The sequence below is a fragment of the Paramisgurnus dabryanus genome, chromosome 2 (assembly GCF_030506205.2).
Source record: "Paramisgurnus dabryanus chromosome 2, PD_genome_1.1, whole genome shotgun sequence".
Lineage (NCBI taxonomy): Eukaryota > Metazoa > Chordata > Actinopteri > Cypriniformes > Cobitidae > Paramisgurnus > Paramisgurnus dabryanus.
The window spans coordinates 5001001-5017499 of NC_133338.1; the positions used below are offsets into that span (position 1 = coordinate 5001001).

Consider the following 16499-nt stretch of genomic DNA (forward strand, 5'->3'; position numbering starts at 1 on the left):
TGCCTGTTATTCCGTTTTAATGTATCTCTAACATCGGAGATCACTTGCATTGACTCGTGTCAAGTTAAAGCCCTCCTCTGAAACACAAAAGGCTATCAGATATAGATGTTAATATTGATCGGGTCTGTCAGTAACTAATGATGAAGTGCACAGTTTTTAGTAACTCATGCTGGACTGTTAAAGGTCAAAGTATAGCTATGTTTTTATGTGTATGCGAGGGTCTGCGCACAGTGCGTGTACACAATTTTCATAATTCGAAGAGTGAGAGCGTACTTTAAAATTGCATTTTGTCGCAATGCACATGCGTCGAACGTCCGCTTACATGTACGAGTCAAACTATTTTTTGTAAGGCTGTGTGTTCGAACGTGCATACGTTCGCATACACGTAAAAAAAATATACTCTGGGCTTTAATGGTCTAGGTGACGACATCACTAAAGCTCATTTCAAGCCAATTGACATAAGTGGAAAAAGAGGCACATTGCTATGCTGTGTCCTACCTGTTGTTGTCATTAAAATTATTGTTCACTAAACGTATTAACAAAGCTACTTTTCTTTACTACTATTAAGCATATAATACTTTTCTAGAACTTACATTATTTAATTTACATAATTTGATTCTGTTGCATATAACTTAATGAAAAATATAACTAAATGAAAAATATTTTTTGTTTTTATTTTAATTCAATTTTGGTGTGTTACTTTCAAAAAAGTTTGATTGTTTTATTGGTTTGCAGTTATTGGTTTGTTACCCAATTCAGATTCATCAAGCCCTAAAAAGTCTTATATTAATACAATTATACAAAAACTTTTCAATTATACAAGTCATTTTCAGTTTTGACCAAGTGTATACATATTTTTTTTTGGTACAACTTGGTTTTGCAAGTGAGTATAACATACAATTTTAAGTTTTGACCTGTGATAAGTTGACATAACTTTTAAAAACAAGTTGAAATTGTTTTGGGTTTAATTTTTACAATAAAGTAACAAAAATATATATGTTAATTTGACAAAAAAAATGCTGCTTTTGTTTTACAGTGCATACATTTTCATTACACAAAAGTGCATTGATATTTTCTAGAATAATTATACAAGTATGCAGCTGGTATGGTATTCTTTAAGCTTGCTGCATGGTTTAGGAAGTTTAAAGAGGCTTGTCTAGGGGTGCACCGATATATCGGCCGATGATTCGTGCTATGCTTCTCAATGAATTACGGTGAAATGCCGCTACATCCAAAAGCCAGAGGGCGCTCTTGTGCAGAAACTCAACATGCGCTGACGAAGACGAAGAACCATACAAGCGCAGCTATGAGACGCAGCTCCAGGAAATGACTTAAGGATATATTTATATTGCTGTTCTTCAAACCTTTTCAGGTATTTTCATGATAATAAAGAATATGTATAATGATTATGTTTGACGAGTGTTGCTTTTTCAAATGCATGCATTAAATGACTCAAACTAACAGTGATTTCAGATCAATAAGGACTTACTGATCAAAAGCCGTAGTATGTGAAATAGCTGTGAGTAATATCGGCTGTGCGATTAATTATCGCCCACGTATTATAAGTGTATATCATCATTTATCAGTGCACCCCTAGGCTAGTCTTCACAACACTGCATGACTTCCAAACATGAATGCAGGATTAAAGGTTAGCAATGATGCTGTTGGGTAAACATCTGGAGAAATTTTCTTTTAGGAAGGATTCGTTTCAGGTCTTCTTACTTTTCACTTCATCTCGGGCTTCATATCTGGAGTGCTTAAATGTTTAAACAAATCAAACAATCCATTAAACACGGAAATCACAAAAAAGCAGCGGCATTAAAAGTCAAGAACATTAAAACATTCCCTGAGTGAAACTGCAAATTGTTGTACATTGCGTGAACCATCACAAACATCTAGCTTTCTGGAATGTTACTGATTTTCTACAGAAGTAAAAACATTCAACAAAAATCCAATTTATTTAGTTAAAGAAAAAACATTAATTTGCGGGTTTGCTGCCATAATCATTACCTAATATAGCTATGTTTTATCAAATGTTCTTTTAAGTTATAAACTTCATATCTCTTTAACAAACAGTATTACGTTTTAATAGTTGTTAATTTAGGAAAATCTGCTCCATTTCTGTACTTAACATTTCTGTACACAAACTAAACTGGAATGACTGATCAAAGTTCGTGTTTAGTGTTTGACTTTACAAGGATTGCAGGATAACATTTCCAAAGAGAAGAAACTGTTTGTTTTACAATATACAATACCTTTACAATAGCGATTCCCCCCAAAATGTTGCTTTTCCAAAAACAAATGTAGTGTTTAATAAACCAGAACAAAACAGCCTTCAGTTAATTTTGTTAGCTTGTATTAATAACTGCAGCGGTGACACATGAAAATTGACTTGATCTTCGACAGCTTGGCAGGACCCTTGGGCTTTTATCTGTGCAAACATGTCATCAGACAAACAAATCAAACTTACAAAACGGCTTAAGAGGAATTAAATTACTTTTTGGAACGTGTCACTACATTATGAAACAAGTTTGCTTATTTGACAGGATCTAACAGTAGCTGGTTTTCAAACAAACACTAACTTGCGACATTTAATGAGGTGAGATTTTTAAAACAAAGAAAGCAGTTGGTTTAAGATTGCCTGGCACACGGCTGCGTCATGCAAAATGATTTTAGAGAAACTGTCATCAAGAATGGCATGCGATTGCCTTGTCAAAAAAAATTAATGCAACAGCATAAATGATGATACAGAGACGGTTGCATGTGCCTGTCAGTGTAAAAAAAAGCATTTATTGCTTCATTGACTACTGTCCCAGTACAGTGAAGTGTGATCCTCCCTAAAAAAAATAATTTTTGCCATATTACCCACCACCATTAAGGAGAAGTGACAACATTTGTTGCCTCCAATTGTTAGGCACTACGGTGGTGCTAGATGTTAATGCTACTTTGTCTATTTAGAAGAAATACTCTAGGAACAAGTTCAATCAGCAGCATTTGTGTTTCTATGCTAACTTGTTTTCTATAAGTGCAACAAATTAACACAACTGGACAAGCATGAGGATCAATATGTCAATATCTATTGACTCGAAGAGGTTAAGACTTCCACAAGAATTAAAATGCTTGTAGAAAAAGATGCTACAGAAAGTGCTATCTGGGCTTCAGTAACATAATTTTCTCACTCTCTCTATACTACACAAGAAAAATCAATTTTCATAGTTCATTAACTTTCACTAGTATTATTCAACTATGCTGTTATGTGTCTACAGGGAGCAGTAGTAGAGTCATGGTGCGAGAACAGAGACAATGAGAAAAGATGAGTGGTAAAATTCATTTCACTACAGGTAAAAGATATTAAACAACTCGAAAATGTGCATTAAAATCAGGTTGAAAATGTGCGTTAAAATCAAGTTAAAGATGTGCGTTAAAATCAAGTTGAAGATGTGCATTAAAATCAAGTTGAAGATGTGCATTAAAATCAAGTTGAAGATGTGCATTAAAATCAAGTTGAAGATGTGCATTAAAATCAAGTTGAAGATGTGCATTAAAATCAAGTTGAAGATGTGCATTAAAATCAAGTTGAAGATGTGCATTAAAATCAAGTTGAAGATGTGCATGTTAATCATGTTAAAGATGTGCATGTAAATCAAGTTGAAGATGTGCATTAAAATCAAGTTGAAGATGTGCATTAAAATCAAGTTGAAGATGTGCATTAAAATCAAGTTGAAGATGTGCATTAAAATCAAGTTGAAGATGTGCATTAAAATCAAGTTGAAGATGTGCATTAAAATCAAGTTGAAGATGTGCATGTTAATCATGTTAAAGATGTGCATGTAAATCATGTTAAAGATGTGCATGTAAATCAAGTTGAAAATGTGCATTAAAATCAAGTTGAAGACGTGCATTTAAATCAAGTTGAAGACGTACATTAAAATCAAGTTGAAGACGTGCATTAAAATCAAGTTGAAGACGTGCATTAAAATCAAGTTGAAGACGTGCATTAAAATCAAGTCAAGGTCTTTACAATAAGCAGAGTTAGAAACTGATCAACAAACATGCACCAACACGCCAAGTTACAAAACACAGCAAACTATGATGCAATATTTATTGCAAAAACATATTTTTATTCTTTGAAGCCATACCATTAAAATAATGGGATTGAGAAAATGGACATAATCTAGTTCCCATACATAAAGCATTCAAACAAAGAAATGCTGAAAGATGACAAGACCATGAATACAGTCAGTCTGGCCTAAATTGTGCCATTTTCTTTCAACTTTCAATCTTCAGCCCAATAGCTTAAACTCCCTAGGGGCCAATTACATTCCCCCCACAAATTCTCTCCTTCTGGGTCATTTGTGGCCCTAAGATGTCCAAATCATCTATCAATGCAATAATTTGGGGGAGCAAAAGGACTTTGAGTAAGCTAAAAGAGGTAAATGTGACGCATCAACCACAGAAAAACATACCGCCACAGCGAAAAACTGACGAGACTGAAACATGTTTGTGGTTCCCATGAATGTAGCACTGTTTTCCTACTCAAGACCCGCACAGTTTCAAAGAGAGGCATGGGAACCAATCATATGCCATGAATCATTTTATGGGAATGCTTGCACAAACAATCTTTTAAAAAATAGTATTCATAATGTATGAGTCAACATTTGTTTTTTTCTTTATCTTGACGTTCTTCGATCCACTCTGCATAGCACAAATAGGCTTAGAAGGTTAAAATAACATTTGCATTCATAGCAAAAATATCTTGCAATCTGGTGTTTTAGTACATCTCGAGTACAGAAGTAAATTTTAGACAAACAGTGAGAAATTACTTGGTTAAGCCTTGGCATCGACAAAACCAAGATTTTATAAAAGCATTCGAACGTCAGAGTCAAGATAGAAATTCGAGAAGTGAAGAATCTAAACATTTACAGTCTGTGTTCCAGCACAGGCACAATGCAACAAGTTTCCATTGTAGTAAAACCTTGTGGAAATCCTTGTTTCTGGAAAAGTGCTTAATTTGAGTCCAGGACTATAATGCTTGTTTGTGTCATCCCAACTGAAATCAGCTTGAACTTACACATCTTAAAATACATCAGTGCCATTGTTTAGTCTCAAGATGCACACCAGTAATGTTTTTTGTAGGTATATCTAGGGCTGTGACGATTGTCATAACCACCGCAGTGGTGCAGCACCATGGTAAAGTGTGTCACAAACTATGAAAAATATACAGTACAATCTTGCCCAGCGAGATGTATTCAAGTTTGTGTGAATTAATATTATTAGTGTAATATTGTTCATATTGTGTTTTACTTTTATATATTTCAATGTTTGGAAAATTTGATAAATTGTTGGGTAGTTTAATCTGCATCAGTGTGTCATATTTTCAAAAAAAAAAACTCTGGTTCCAAATTTATTTTTAAAAGTCTGATAGGTCTGATCTGTTGGGCGGGAACAGCAAGTGACGCAACTCCCCCCGTACGCTAGACTGTCTCATTTCAGTTTGCTTCGTGGACTTCAGAGGCTGTAGCCTTCAAATAACAAGTCTTGCCTTCAAAATCCACGTCCTTAGAAGGATCCAGCCGCTTAACTGGGATGCACCCATTGGCTCAGATGACGATGACATGCTTGTCCTGTGGTGGCTACCGTAGCTTCTCTATGCATTTTGAAAGGGATGGGGGTGAGCAGTGGACTGAGCCATAGACCCTTTTACTGTTTGTACACAATGATGACGTGGCAGCATATGCGCGCATCTGGCAACGGAAGTATTGGAAAAAACCAGCAGTGAATCAACACAGACAGAGAAGGTTATTTTAAAAAGTTGACCAGGGCTCAAAAGTGCGCCCAATTTGGTTAACAGGGTTGGGTGCTTGTAAAACTGTGCCATTAAATGCGATGTGGTCAAAACTTTGGGTGCACCTAACTTTTGTTCTGGTGCACCAAAGAAAGTGCAACCAATGAAAAAAGTTAGTCCTGTTGACTTTATCAACTTTTTCAACACAGCTACCAAATCCGTGTACTATAGTGGAGTGGATAGAAGACGTTAGCAGATGGCCAAATATAAAGTGACCAGATACATATATACGTATATTAGTATATTATATTCGTGCAACCAAACGCAACAACCAAACATTTTGATGCTGGGAAACCGTTTTGATAAACTTTCTGAGTTGGTAACCACTTTCGTTCCCAAAATGCGGGTGCAGGCTATTTGATCAAGTGCGTTGTAAAAGGGTCTATATGTTGCCATTCACAAAATGTAACCACAAGATGCCACTAAAAATCTACACACAACACCTTCAATTTTAGTAACATGTTGACATGTAAACGTTTATCAATCGAGTATGGCAGCTCATTATCTTAATATTGTTTCATGGCCCTATAACTCAGATAATGATCGAAGCAAATGTACTGCTTTGAACTCCTGGCACAATTACGTGCCATAAAACATCAGCTGCAGTGGAGATCTTGTATTCTCTTGACTTTAGCACAAACACCAGGAAGAAACAGTCTGGTTTCACACACAGCTGTAGAATCTTTCAAATAGATTCATTTCTGGGAATCCAAGCCCTTGTTTGACATCAACATGATAATCAAATACATGAACAAGGAGTGATTTTGGGTGGGATACATAATTATTGTGTGCGCACACGTTGCTATTTGTAACACACTACAGTAAAAAAAAGAAAAAAGTGTTTGACTGTAACTTGGCCCTAGAGCTTTTGAATTCTGATTTTTAGGAAATAAACGCATGGATAACTAAAATGGAACAGATGGAACGGTCTTAAGTGGTCTCATACAATCCTAAAGACTTCAGCGTGAAACCATGAAGTCGAATCAGCTGCTTAAACTCCAGCCCCTGGGGGAGGTAACAAACTGAATCCTGAGCAAGCAAGCAGGAAAATAATGAGATGAGGTATCTGGACAGCTTCCAGGACTCGCAGGCATCCACCTCTAACCCACTTCTTAAGAAATGAATTTGGGGACTTTACTGTACTTAGCATTCCTTCATAAATCTAATAACGCCAATCTTCAATGCCATAACCACATTAGTTCATTTATTATAATCACACAATCTCACAACCATGTTTTTAATAAAATTAGGTGCGGTTGTGAAGTTTATGCATTTATATTACATAGCATTCTCAAATCATCGGTTTGGTCTGAAGGACGACTCAATAAAATAATTTCTCAAATTACAATATTAAGTAAACATTATTTTTAGGATGTTGAGGTTGAGTCCGAGGGCTCCGAAGTGATTCCTAGATGACTGCCAAAAGAGGCAGCCCAGTAGAGTTGTGCCGATAGACGATACTATCAATGATAGTCAGACATATGGCCGATATGGGGCATGTTTGCCTGTTATAGTTTTAAATTCTTCTTCATAGATTATCATCATAGTTTTACACAAACATGCGCATTGCATGCCTTTCCTCGCATGAGAGGGCTTGTAGGTTTTTCTGCACAAGATATCTTGTAACGGCACGGGGTCCTTTTCGCACATGAACTTGTAATGCATGCTTCTTGGACTCCTGAAGCACGTGGCACGGACTACTTTTCACACCTGAATTTGTAATGCGCAAAGCTATGACATTTCCTTGCACTAGAGAGTTTGTTAGACATGCAGAGTTTTAAAACCAGTGGGTGAGTTGTTTCCGCTCCCTGGCACACAGGAAATTTCAGAGCGCCAGGGCATCAATGATGCATTCGGATTAAAGGTGGATTTTAAGACTGTGTTGCCAGCTGCCCCGAGAGTAAATCAACTTCTTTTTTTGTCAACCAATCCAGTCATAAATGAGTAAAATGAACAAATACATAAATGAGTAAACTATTACCCTGTCCCCTGATACTATCATGTATCAGCAATCTCACAGGCTGATGATAGGACGATCTCACTATGGGGCATATCGCGCAACACTTCTGCCCAGGACTCTTGCCCCCTTTCCACCAGAAAAAAACGGGTTCTGGTTCAAACTTGGTTTGACTGGTGAGCCTTCTAAAAACCGGTTTGCCATACGTCCCTGTATACGTCTCATCTTCCCCAGCAATGATAGCGCGGCAGCACCAAACACACAATCAACAATGTCGGATGTTGCATTAGTATTATTATTATTAATGGTCAATGGCCTAGCGTACCTACACTGGCATCCAAACGTGGCGAATCAACGTGTATGTCAGGGCTCAACATAAAGTACTGCACGGTGACCCCCGCGTGAGAGCCAATTGGGCAAGTAAACATTATTATTGTTTCACCCTCAGTCACTTAAATATATTTTTTGCCTGTGGCTGTTCGTCTGTATGTATTGTTATGCAATGTTACCATCAAGATGAGGCCTGTCACGATTATGCCATTTGGCTGACAGTTAATTGTCTAATAAATTTTAATAAATTGCCTGTTTTAGGACTTTGACGGTTATGACGATTTATTGTCTGTGTTATTGCTTTTACATTTAATTCTCATGTTTTTATTTGTTCTTGAAAAAATTTTCACACAGTGCTGTGATTATTTAACTTAAGTAAATATTAATACACATAACACATATTTACAAGTAATTATTTAATTAATATATCTTTAAAAAAAAACTGAAAATTCTTCATAAGAAGTAAACACATTAAAGTGAAATAATAATAATAATAATAATAATAATAATAATAATAATAATAATAATAATAATAATGCAATAAAAATAATCTGACTATACCAGAACAGTTCATATTAGTACTGGACCACATGTCTGTAGTGGCTGCAAAAAATCAAATCCTTACAGATCCTTAAGAATAGCATCCCTAATTTCCCTTACTTTGGAATTGCTGTTTTGGAAATGTATGTTTACCTCATACTTCTTATCAAAGTTTTGCAGCATTTTTTTAAATGCCATTGTATTGAATGGCTTTACAATGTATAGCATTACACTGTCAGTTAAAGAGCGCCATCTCATACTTTCTCGTTTATACAGGTGCTGCAGCTCCCTCTTGTGTTTTTAAAAGAGATGTGCAATCATTGCGGTGATCTGAAATCATCGCGGTGAGGTCAAACAATCGCAATTAAACGATTATTTAATCATTGTGACAGTCCTAATCTAGACACATTTTAAGAGATGCAATGTCTTAGCAATGTCTTGAGGTTTCAACACCTTATCAGTTGTTGTGGACACTGTTGCGTGTTACGTCAACAGGTAGAGCACAGAGACCTTAAAATTGCGGCGCCCTCTAGTTATGAGGTCAAACGAAAACTTAATTATTTAACATCTTTCTAAGCAGACATTTACTTGGGTAAAACACGTCGAAAGAAACAATGCAATGTTTTGCACAGTTTGCCATCAGTATCAAGGTAAAGCAGACAAGTCAGGAGCTTTTTTCATTGGAACAAGCAACTACTGTAAACAAAACCTTGAAGCTCATAAAAAAGCAGACAGCACATTGTGTGCATGGTGTCTAAAAGGGTTGCCGATAACCCTTCATCTGGTCCACTGAACTTAACGGCGAGACGTGTGAATGAAGAGAATTTTAAGCGCATCAAGAGACATAACAACACAAACCAATATTAATAAAACAGTGTTATTAATATGCTGTTATCTTCTATACAGCAGGATTCCTTTAATATGAGTTCTCCATTTCTGTGCACAGTTAATCTTGATATCCCAGCAACTATTGACCCTGATGAGAGTATTGTGAAATTTCAGAATTAGAGTTTACATTTAAAATTGCCAGCTGTCTTAACAAATGATGAATAATATGCATATGTATACAATTACAGTTGACCTTTGGATTATTATTTTAAATATGTGACACTGAAATCTTTTTTTAGTGGGGCCAGTCAAAATTTAGGTAGGGCAAGTGAAAACCTGAACCACTGGCCCGACCGGTATAAAAGTATAAAAAAACTCTTTGCGTTGAGCCCTGGTACGTGCAGCTCGACTAAATTTATATAAACACTATTAATGGTCATGACTTCACTTGTCTACACTGGAATCCAACCGCGGCAAATCCAAAGTGTACGTGCAGCTCAATGTATTATAAACGGAGGTTGAAATCGAGAACAACGTTAGCCTTAAGGGGGTCGCACAACAGACGAGAAGCGCAGTGCTGTGCCATGAATCTAAAAACAGAACACATTATTTTCTATGAATGTACGCGCACCAGCGGCGCCTGGCAGTGGTTGGCGGCTATCGGCGGCTGTCCGCTGTGACTCTGGAAATTGGTCAAATCCCTGTCGTGCCACAGAGCACTAAATAACATTAAATAACATCATATTTGTCCCAAATTGTTAGTGATTAACATAAGCTGCTAACGTGTATTTAGCATTTTGAAGTAGATGCTATATGAATAAAGCCCAATTTAGTGTCGTGCGTAGGTTCTACGCCATAGCTATCTGTAGCCTGTGCGTAGCTCTGCGTAGCCTGACGCACACCTCGCAAAATTTTTAACAGCGCGTCAGTTCTACACGGACCGCAAGCACTGTGATTGGTCCACCAAAACCCCTCCCGTCAGGTAAAAAAAACTGTGTAATAGGTATTTCTGTTTGTGACGGTGAAAACAAAGAATGGCCAAGTTGAGGGGTGATTTAACTCAAACTGCAAAAAAAGTGGCTGTTTATTTACATCCATCATTGCTGGTCTTCTCAAATCATACAGAACAAGTTGCTGTTTCTTCTTCGTTTGTGGATTAACTTGCCAAGCTTCTTCTTCATTGACGATCACGCTGCTACTGTGGTTACACGCGTGGATACTAGGGCTGCACGATTAATCGAAAAAGAATCACGATCTCGATTCATACATATAGGCGATCTTCATTTTAAATGACGGCGATTCACTTGCATATACAGTATTTCCCTGTATTCAGTTTCTGCGTTCAAGTGTTCACGTATTTACATTACAGCCCAAGAAGAATATCAGTCAAACTTGCTAACACACACTCATACAGGGTAAAACCAAACCCTATTCATTCACCAATCAGACCCGATCGTTTCTCTCCTCTCTCTCATCTCATTTGCGGCGTTCCGCTGTCACTCGCGTGACGTATAACAAGGCGGCAGACCTAAACACAGTCGTTTACTTGGTGGATCTGGAGCGGCAATTTTCACAAAAAAGAGAGGATAAACGAGTGTCACTGTGGAAAATCCTGGTGGCGACGGAGAAAGTGAAGATGCAACAACATTGGTTTCGAAAAAAGGCAAGGAAATTATTTACCTCAGGCTCCGGACGTTTCTAAATCGGAAGGCTGCAACCTCAGGAGATCGCATGCAGGCTGTATACGTCATCAAGCCTGGTTCATTTGAGTTAACGGAGCATTACATTCGCAAGTCATTAACATACTTCAACAATTTATTATTAACTAAAAATATTAGTCATTTTTATAACGTTAATTGTTAATATTCTGAAATTAGACAGTCTTTATGATGCGCAGTTTAGAAATGCGACCTCCAGAGAGGCTGCAGCCTTCACATTGAGAAACGGCCTCTTTGCGTTCCCCATTAGAAAGGGTTTTTCGCACGAGGGGAACATTGTTACATGTCTGCGTTTCTCTCTGATGCCTCAATGTTGATCTTTTAGTCTTTTAAAGGTTTAACGTTAGTGTTTTTAAAGTTTTAAGGTTGGCCAGTTTGATAGTACAAAAAGCACAGGTGCAATTTAACAGCTAACAAATTTTAAATTATTCTAAATTTTAAGGGGTCTAAAATAAGAAAAAGAGACTTTTAAGAAACGTTATTGTAACTGAAAGTCCTGTAGCACATTTTTTAGTTAAGTGCATAATAAATGTTTTTGTTAAAATAAAGAGAATCGGGTGAGAGAATCGGGATCTCAATTCCCATGGAAAAAATCGGGATTCACATTTTAGCTTGAATCGTGCAGCCCTAGTGGATACTGCCAGTGGTCTGCGCGCGTGTTTGCACGTCGATGCGGACAACGACGCAAAAGTATAAATGAAAACCGACGCGGAACCTACACCGTCGCGGCTATGCCATAGGACCTACGCACGACTATAACGAGCCCTTAAGCTTGCACTAGTTAACGTGCATTTCCAGTGTTCAATACCTCCGAGTTGTCCTAGATGCGACGCGACGCTTCTCGTCCGGTGTGCCACATCGTGACACATCAACCCCGCCCCCAGCCCCTGACACAATCGGCTCTTAATTCAGCAATGTTTTGGTGCTACTTAAGAACCACTTTTCCTGGTTCAGAGCTGGTGCTTTGGATGTCGAAAAAGTGATTTGAAATTAGGCTCTGGCTCTGAACCAGCACTCAAAATGCCTTGGTGGAAAAGGGGCATATGATATTCACATTTTTCACTGCTCGTTTAATCCTCCAATATATCTGAATTGTAACAGCACATAGCAAAACACTCCTTAACAAGCCACTCAGTTTGAGTTATGCATGTCTGTAGCACAAACCGGTGATGCTAAATGCTTGGGTGTTTGCTTTAAATTCAAATTCCGGGTATGATCAATAGTAATGGCAGCAACAACATCATGCATCAAAATGTACTTTACAACTTTGCCTTCCAAGTTTATCCATGACCCAAAACAAATTGCAGCACTCGAGAGAAAGTTATTAACTATTACAAACATAGGAGAGCGAGAGTAAAACTATGGAGCGGCACTATCGAATAGTAGAAGAAAGAGTAGGCGCGTTTAAAAGAAATAAAAGCTTCCCTCTGTCTGTAAAAGTAATCCTTCACTTGGAAAACAAATGAGAAATGTTAAAAACATTAAGCCTCCGGCACTGGTGTAACAAAACGATATGCTTTTCAAAGTCGGCCAACAGCGCTGTCAGCATGTCTCATCGAACAATGTGGGTCTGGGGCTCGGCCAGGTGTGATTTCTGCACAGCTGAGCTGCCGCGCTTTTACGCTGAGTAAAATCACGCCGCAATCTTATTACTGAGATCAAATAGCTGATTTACAATGATGCATAGCGGCTGGCCGGTCCAACTTTTTGACAGTCAAGTTTATTTGGAAATTTAATTGTAAATTTCAAAAGCCTGTAAGAAGTGTTACAGCACTAGCCGCAGACTAAACTTCAAAACGTAGCGTCACAGTCCCCCTTCTTACGACAGTAAGCAAAGCAGAGTTTCAAAGCAAACCAATGGTATGGAAATTGCAGACGGTAGGAAATAACATGTTTAAGAGTTCTGGTAAACTGCCAAGCAATTAAGCAGACCAGTGACTAAACTGATTAAATGTAAACTAGTACAGACCTAAAAAGAGGTTTCCATTTACTTATAAGAGGCATGGCATTGGCCCATGCAAAACTAACTAAAAAGTTGCTGTTCCAGGACCAGTTCCATCATTGAAACATCAGAGCTATTTTAATAAACAGAATAACATCAGTCAGTGACAAAATGAAAGCCCTTAATATCTTTCCGGACCACCGTAGCATCTTATTGAATAAGCTCACGGACCGTCTGGCAAAAACTGAAAATGGCAGTTGTATTAGCTTCCCTTTCGTGAAATACAGTACTGAACCCACCTATATGCAGAGACGACCCTGAGGCATTACTCTCAAGCAATTACTAACCGCAGCATATTCCTGCTCACTACAAAGCATGCTGGGAACTATTCATCACCTTGCTTTGGATTACCATCTGGACACTGGCCGTCTCGTCTGTCTTAGAAAGTCAACCAAATTCTTTGCGAGAAGGATGGACTGCAACATTCATCTAAATGAATCATCTAACCTAATGAATTGGCTATATAATCATGTAATGTTATATTTAGTTATCGATCACTCACATGATCATTAAAGCACTCAGCGGGGACGTAAAGTGAATGAAGGTTGTTTTCACAATGTGAAGCCAGAATTAAAACTCCAGGGTTGGGTAATGAAACACATTGGTAGGGCCCTATGAAATCAGTTTTATTTATTCTTAAATTCCGTGTTTTCTGGTTTATTTTTTCTGGTTTTAATGGTTAAATAAAATTTCCAGTTAACAAAAAGCATATCTTATCAACTGAAAACATTAAAGGAATAGTCCATTTTCTTAAAAGAAAAATCCAGATAATTTACTCACCACCATGTCATCCAAAATGTTGATGTCTTTCTTTGTTCAGTCAAGAAAAAATTTTTTTTTTTTAGGAAAACATTGCAGGATTTTAATGGACTTTAATAGAGCCCAACATTTAATACTTAACTCAACACTTAACAGTTTTTTCAACAGAGTTTCAAAGGACTATAAACGATCCCAAACGAGGCATAAGGGTCTTATCTAGCGAAACGTTTGTCATTTTTGACATGTGCGTTTTATTTATGTAACACGTGACCTCCCTACGTCACTACGCATTTACGTGAGGTCACGCTGGACCGGACCTAGACGAAAAGTTGTGGTTTAAAATAGCATATTTTTTATTTTTTGTCAAAAATGACAATCGTTTCGCTAGATAAGACACTTATGCCTCGTTTGGGATCGTTTAGAGTCCTTTGAAACTCTGTTGAAAAAAACTGTTAAGTGTTGAGTTAAGTATTAAATGTTGGGCTCTATTAAAGTCCATTAAAATCCTGCAATGTTTTCCTCAAAAAAAAAAATTTCTTCTTGACTGAACAAAGAAAGACATCAACATTTTGGATGACATGGTGGTAAGTAAATTATCTGGATTTTTCTTTTAAGAAAATGGAATATTCCTTTAAACAATTACAATTTAACAAGAATTTATTGAAAGTTTTCTTTAAAATTACATTTAGCCCGCTCCCACTGACAATCAACCAAATGTTTATTTTGTCTTTTAATTATAAAACTATATTCATCTTGTTTTCCCTTTTTTCCAACATCTGTAATAAATAATATATATGAACAATCCATGATTTAACATTAGCATTAAATACAAATAAAACATTGCACAGTTCTCACTGTATGAATGTAATGTGCCAATGTTGTTTAGTTAAGAGTAGTGTGATTTTCATTTTTGGTGTCTAATGAACATTTCTGACACAGAAAGCAGCAGGCTACTGTTACTTAAAGACCCAAGACAGCTTTAAAACTGCAGTGTTTCAATATTCTGACAAACATCCAGCTGTTTATGTTCACTTAAACAAGAAAGAAAATGTAGATCAGTGATCACATGTGTGTTGAGTGCCAGTGGCGATGCCTAAGGAACATATATGAGCTATACACGCTGATAAATAGATGAAGTCGAGCAAGGCGGATGCGGGAAGAAAGTATACTGTACTTTTAGTCTGCTGTGTCCCAGGCTTTGACAAAACCTGCTTGCCCTCTTATGATACACTGCTTCTTATGACAAAAAACGCCCATACCTTTCTTTACATCCAACATTACACAAAATAAAAACATTTTCGTGGATTTCTTCAATGAGTTACAATGGGTTTTAAAAATGACTCCATGCTAAACTAGCCAAATTCCGTGACATTCCATGTTATATAGTAAATTCCATTTCCATTAAGTCGTTTTCCGCATCACGGAAATCATAGGGCCCTACATTGGCCAGGAAGTTATGTAGCAGCTCATTCCAGACATCCCTGTAGTCAAATACGCGGATACAAGACGAGGATGTTTAATGACACCAGAAGAAAGAGGAAGATGTTTTATGCATTCCATCAGAGAGACGGAGTGTTGAGACATAACGCAAGAAATCTTTAGAAATTCAGAGTTTCTTTGGAACCGGGGCTGAGAGGAAGAACAGGATAAATTTGCCTTTACTAATGGGAGTCTCGTGAGACAAAGTTTCATTTAGAAATCTTGAAGGACGTGCAGACAGCGGTGCACAGATTTAACCTTCTGATTATATGCAAAACCATGATGCTCTCAATATTTAACAAGAACAAATGGGACAAAGGGTCAAATACTGCACCAGAAGATAAACAAAATTCAAATTTCGGTAAATGTACAATGTCAACTACAAGGTGAAGTTCACGAAGCCCATTAAGGACGTGTCTTATTTCACTCCAAAACCAAGACTCTTTTTACCCTTAGATTAAAGTTTGATATAGTCAAGCACAACTGAGTGGTTGCAAAACAATTAATCGCAACTATTCGTTTGCATTATTGAAGTTTTTGTTTACATGTTATGTGTGTGTACTGTATATAATAATTGTATATATCTATATATTTATATTTATATACTTGCATCTGTGTGTATTTATATATACATCATTATTATACACAGTACACACACATGATGTAAACAAAATCTTTTATTCAGAGAACAAATAGTCGCGATTAATCGTTTTGCATCCCTAAAAAAAACCGTGACCCTACCTGTGAAAACCCAGCTCATGAAGTCAAAGTAATTTTTGAATGGTTAACCATTTTCCCCCTACAATTATCCTACATCATGTAAAGAACATTCAGTGAAAATATAACCTATAACCTTTAATATTGACTGAGTACAATCATTGTGAAATCAATGACTGAAAAAGATTATGAGACTTTAACCTGGATTTCACAGAAAGAGTCACATATATCACAGTACCATCAGCTGTACTGCCTCTACAATTTTATTGGAAATTCATTTTGAAATAAACGTACAACTGAACGACATCCAGTTTTCCTAAAATG

General features: G+C 37.0%; 1 protein-coding gene across 2 annotated transcripts in view; it reads right to left on the reverse strand.

Moving 5' to 3' along the window:
- Nucleotides 1–16499, reverse strand: part of furina (furin (paired basic amino acid cleaving enzyme) a) — a 141046-nt gene that overhangs the window by 118004 nt on the left and 6543 nt on the right. The window lies entirely within an intron of this gene.